Here is a 6,170-nt window from a genome sequence, read left to right as displayed (position 1 = left end):
CTTCCCCGTATGATCCCGGGTGGTGATGGGAGAGGATGGGAAGGGGCACTGGGGCCTCAGGACCTCACCGAGCTTACCCTGGTCTCTCCAGCCGGAGGAGGTGGTGGTTCCAGACAGGCCTGTCCTTCAAGGTCCCTCGAGCCCTGTTCCAGCCTCTCTTCCCTGCGTTCCCACTTCTGGGCCACAGCGACAGCCAACAAGTGTCCTGTGGTCTGTTGGCAGGTGACTGCCCATCCAGGCTGCGCTGAAAACCTTTCTTCGCCTTGACGGAATGCCCTCTCTCTCTCCTCTGTTAAAACCCTGCCCCAGCCTTGGCCTCTCTGAACCCCTGGGCCCCGCTCTGTTTTGCTTCCTCCTTCCTCATGGGGCCCAGCAAGCTCCCCTCATTTTGCAGCCTCAGCAGAGATTTCTTTTTAGTAATTACAGTAGGACAATAAGTATCAAAACAAGTGTGGGGTTAGATTTACACTACTGTTTCAGGGGAATTAAGAGCCATTTAGTAAAAACTTAATTTTCCTTGTGGGCTCCCAAGTTAAAACGGCTCTTGCCATAAGTAGGGGCAGAGAGTCAGGACCCAACCAGTTGGAATGGTTTTCATCAGTTCCCTTCATTTTTTACCCAAGATGGTTGTTAACAGATGCTTCCATACATCCACAATCGCTGATTCTCTGACTTCCGGTCATGACTTCCTTTCTCACTGGGATGCTCAAGCCAGAGGGCCGTTCTCCCAACAGGACTATGATGCGGTGAAGCACAGGCCAGGGTGGCGTCCCCAGGAAATAGGTCCTTGGGAAGCTGAGACAGGAACATTTGACAGGACCTGTGGGAGCAAAGCCCAGGAGGCTGATGGGTAGACCTCCTTCCTTCCTTAGTTGTTGACTCTTTGAGAAGGTTAAACGCACAGGCTCACTGGACCTGAGGAGGGGCCGACCAAATGTCTGGTCCTGTGGCACAACTTGGTCACTCTGCATCCTGGAGGCATCTGCCCCCCTCTCACATCCAGCATCAGTGAAACCGACTTCCAGTCATGGCTAACTTTCTCACCGAAGGCAGACTGCCACGATCCTCCTGAGAGAACTGTCGTTCAGTGTGGAGAGCCCAGGTCCTTGGGAAGCTAAGGCAGGAACGTGTGACAGCCTCTGTGCCTTGCTCTGTTCCCTCGTGATGCATATACCAACCTTGTGGGAAGAGCAGGGCTGTGCTGTGCCATCTGTCCCAGTGCACCTGTGACAAATAGTGTGGCCCTGTGGTAGGAGGACCAGAAGCCGCGGCCCGTGTCCACGCGATTGTCCAAGGGCCCTTGTGCATGTTTGTAGAAGGGCTACGGGAGCCTCAGCTGACAAATAAATGCCGGCCCCTGGCACCAAACATGTTCCAAGAGGGTCCAGCCCTCTAGGACCCTCTCAGCAAACACCTGGTGATGGTCTCACAACACAAAGTTAGAACCACAAGGGAAAAGAACCGAAGAGGGAACTGCCTTTGAGAGGACATCTTGGAAAGATAGTAGGTGGAGGATGTGTCTAGGAGGAGAAAGGGCAGAGAGAGAGAGAAGTAAAACATGCAAAGCGGAATGTTTGGGGTTGAATAAACCCAGAAATGTCGCGGGGTAGTGAGGGATGGGGTTGGGGCTGAGCTCGGCTAGAAATGGGTGCATTAAAAGTACTGGCATCATGTCTGTGGAATATGGCCCACAGTCTGCATGTGCATAAGGCAGCTCCAAGGTAATAAGTTGGGTGAAGATCACCTGCCTGCTCAATATCCAAAAGGTACAGAATGAGTCTCCAAGTAGGTGAGGACAATCTTTTTTTCTCTTGTTTCTATGGAAGAATAACACGGAAAAATACAGTATGCAGAGAGCACAGCTTCACGAATCATGACAGAATGCTAACGTAACCACCGCCCAGGTCAGGAAATGGACCACCAGTCCCCGAGTCCACTTGTGTGCCCCTCCTCATCACCGACTCCCCCGCTCCTCCCCAGGCCACCTCCCTAGAGGTAATTACAGATCAATTTCCCCAGATTCTGAACTTACATAAGTGGAATCATACAGTATAAACTCTTGTGGCTTCTTTACGCACCATTAAGTTTTCGAGATAAATCTGTGTCGTCCTGTGTGGTTGCAGTTCCTTCGTTCCCCGTGTTGTGGGAGACCACACCATTTATCCGCTGCTGCCGCCTTCCATTGTTTCTAATTTTTGTCTATTTCACATAATGCTGTCAGGAACACTGTCGTATATGTCTTCTGGTTGCATGTACGCAATATGTTGGGGATCTGTTCTCCGGAGTGAAATCGAGGGGTGACAGGCAGACGTTGCCAACATTTTCCAAACCGTACCAACATGTGCCCCTCTAATGGCGTCTGAGAGTTCCAGCTTCTCCGTAACTTTCCCAAAACTTGGTGTCGTCAGTCATTTTTATTTCAGTCATTCTGGTATAGTAGCATTTTAATCTGCATTTTCCTAATTAAAGAGGTCGAGCACATTTTCATTAGTTTACTGTCTGTTTAGATCTTTTGTGAAGTGCCTATTCAAATCTCTTGCCCATTTGTCTGGATTCTCTGTCTTTTATTGGTTTATAGTATGTGTTCGGAACGGATCCTTATGTTCTATATCCTACAATATCTTCTCATTCTCAATTTTGTCTTTTGATGAAAGGAAGTTCTTCATTGTAATGTAATCCAATTTTTCAGTATTTTCCTTTATGGCTAGTGCATCTTGTGTCATGTTAAAAAAAAAAAAAAACCTTTGCGTAAGTCATTTAGAGCTGTTTTCTTCAAAGTGCCGTCTTTCATATTCAGATGTCGAATCTATCTGGAATTGATCATGTGGGTAGTATGAAGTAGCCTCATTTAATTTTTTCCAACTGGCCCAGCACCACTTATTGAAAAGCCCATCCTTTCCTCATGTCGGCTCTTAAGAGCCACCCTCCTTGTCAAAATTCAAGGCCCGTCTCTGGATTTTGTTCCATTGCTCTGTTCATTCTCGCGCCAGCTCCTCACAGTCTTGGGTATTATAGTTGTTTTGCTGTTCAGTAGAGGAAGTCGTCCTACCTTGGTTTTCTTCACGACTCTCTTGGGTATCCTGGCCCTCCTATATTTTAGAATCTGGTGGAAGAAGGGAGCAAACAGTTTATACACACCCCTCACACCACCTCCACACACTGTCTACGGGGATTTTTATTGGAGTTTCGTTGAATCCGTATATCAATTTGGGAATAGAATCCTTGCAATATTATATTTTCTAATCTTTGAACGTAGCTTTTCACTTTTTTATGTCTTTATTCTTATAATTGTTTTGTGTGTGTGCAGGCGTATGTATGTGTGAAGGGTTGTTGCACATCTTTCATTAGATTTATTCCTGGCTTTTTATGTTACTTGATGCTATTGTACAGTGGCATCATTTAAAATTTTTTTAGTTTTCTAACTCTTACTGATATACAGAAATTACAGGTCATTTTTATGTACTGACCTTGTGTGTCCGGTGACTTTGCTAAACTCACTCCAATGACTTATCTATAGGTTCTTCTGGATGTTTTTTTACATACACAATTCTGTTGCTGTGAATGAGTTTTATTTTTTCCTTACAATCCTCATGCCTTTTTATTTTTTATTATTATTTTTCTTACTACACTGACTAGACCCTCCAGTACAATATTGAGGCTTGTGGTCACAAATGTAAAATGTTTTTCTCTAGCAAGGCTCTGCTGCTCCAGAGGTGAGGAATACACAAATAGTCTATTTTAAGTCCAGCGTGTTTGTCCAGGAAGAGTAGGGCAAGAGAGTTATGGTACCGGATTCTATCAGGCTGATGGTAAAGGCAAGGAACTGAGGAAGTGATGAATGATGGATTCGAGATCTCAGTGAGGTCAAAGAACTGTTAGATAATTGAGCTGGATAAGTTGGCTGGGTCTTCTGGCCTGCTCTCCCAGCAAGGTGCCCCCCACTGGGTGGAAGAAGGGAGCAAACAGAATGGGGAGGACAAGGCAAGAGGAAAGAGGCTGAGATGTCCTGGAGGGCAGTTTCCACGAAGCCTTTGCCCTCTGGTCTCCTGACCTGCTCTCCATCTGCCCCACAGCAGCCTCAAATTCGGGCCTCTGGGCCCTGCATAGACCCCCCCTATCTTGGAACTGATGAGGCCCAGGATGAACCACATAGGGGTCTTGCTGTGTTGCTAGGAGGTAGGAGTGAGGCTGGACTTGGAGAGGGGACCTATCACCAGTACTTGCTTTTTGTCTTTACGGGGAGTATTAGAAGCTACCACTGGGGGTGAGACATAGAAGTGAGTGCAGATGGGGAGAGAGAGGCCTCCAGGGAACAGCAGCCACAAAAGGAGGCAACTGCGGAGGCAGGAACAGCAGGGAGCGGCGTGGACAGTCACCTGCAGTAGCAAGTGGGGGGTGGGAGGGTCAAGGAAAAGTCTAGGTCTTGCCTCCACAGGATACTCAGTTGAGGCCAGTGCTAGCCCTAATAGAGAGAGTGAAGCTTGATTTGCTTCTGCCATGGTCCCTTTATGCCTCTGTATATTTGCTCACACAGCCTCCAAGACCTAGGCTGGCTCCTTCCCTTGCAGCTACCAACCTCCCTTAGGTTATTCAGGGCTCCCCTCAGGCATCTTCTGCAGGAAGCTTTCCCAGATAGCTAAGCTGGTTCAGGCAGCTTCTCTGGGACCCCAGAACCCCTTCCCCTAGCGCTCTGTCTCCATCCTTTGTTTGTGTAAAGTTTCGTGTCCTTCACTCGCTGGATTGTAGACTTAGAGGGCAGGTGAGCTGCCTAACCACGTCCCCTGCCTCCCTCCTCCGGAGCCTGCATCCACTGCGCCCCCATCCGGCGGAGAGCTCCCTGCCTTCAGCGCTTCTGCAGCTGCTCCACTCTCACACCCTTAGGAACCGAGACTGTGCATCCAGTGGAATGCTCTGATTTTAGCGGGTCCTTGGATTCTGAGACCCGGGAGGGCACTACCCGTCCGCCGGCTCGCAGTAGCCACGTGGGGCGCTCAGGAGGTGGAACCCGTAGGAATCCCACCTCCCGGAAGCGAAGAAGTCAGGAGGCCAAAGAATGCGCCTTCGGATTGGTTGTCGGTGATGTCATACGAACAGTTTGGGGCGGGCCAAAGGAGTTCTCAGTTGGTTGCAAGCAGGAGCCACGCCCCTTGGGGGGTTCCAGGTCCCGGACCTGACCTCTTCCTTGGTCCTGGGACGCCTGCATCCTCTGCCCGTAGCGCCGCATTCCGTTGTCACTGCCACCTTTGAAGGCCGGCACGTAGAGTGCCTGCTGGATTATCTCTTCCAGCTATTCTGGAACTGGCGAAGCCCCCTTCCCCCAGACAATGAATGAATGAGTCGGTTGTCGGGTGGAGCTTCCTATTGTGCCAATCGAGACGGTGACTTTCTGATTGGAACGCTCTGCGTTCACCTACCGCCCCTGATCGTCTTCTGTGACGTCTATTCTGACGCATTTACCTATTGGCCAGCCAAGACCGACTTGCACCGGGAGTTGCACAGCGCGGGGAGGACTGGATTTATCCGTGGGAGGAGAAGTGAGCTTCCGTTAGTCCCTTCAAGGGGTTAAGGGACGCGATCGTAGAGGGTGAGGGGCGGGGATCCGGAGAGCCGAGCCCGCAGCTGTGCGGCAACGTCGGGCTCCACGTGTGACCTGGAAGGGAGCGGTGTAGCCTCCAGTAAAGGAGCCCCCCCACCCCGCCGCCAGCCCGGAGAGACTGCTGGAAGGTCGTCAACGCAGAGAAGAGTTTGGGATTACTTCCCGTCCCTGCTTCACAGGGGCGTTCCAAACTAGGAAATGGTCGTGACAGGTTTCTTGAGTTAAAACTCACGGACCGAATTGTTTGGTCTGTTGGCGCCCCAGATACCCCTCCAGCCATCGTTCCGTCTGCCCTACCCCCAGGATTCCACATGGTACCCCTTCCCCGCCCGAGTCATGAGAACACTCACTGTGCCCCAAATTTTCAGACCAAAATCTGGAACAGGGTTCGGAACTAGTGCTGAGGAAGGAAGGGGGACAAGAGACCCGCAAGCAGAAGAAAGGATGTGAGACGGACCTGGGACAGCGCTGTAAAAAGATAGAGGCGGATGAGGGCGGTGATCGCGAGTGAGGGTGGAGGCTCCAAGGGCAGCAACACGCCGTGCGCCGATCAGCACCGTGGGTCGCGCTTTGG

This window comes from Rousettus aegyptiacus, unplaced genomic scaffold (genome assembly GCF_014176215.1).
Source record: "Rousettus aegyptiacus isolate mRouAeg1 unplaced genomic scaffold, mRouAeg1.p scaffold_m13_p_4, whole genome shotgun sequence".
NCBI classification, from domain to species: domain Eukaryota; kingdom Metazoa; phylum Chordata; class Mammalia; order Chiroptera; family Pteropodidae; genus Rousettus; species Rousettus aegyptiacus.
Note: the sequence above shows the minus strand (reverse complement) of the source record.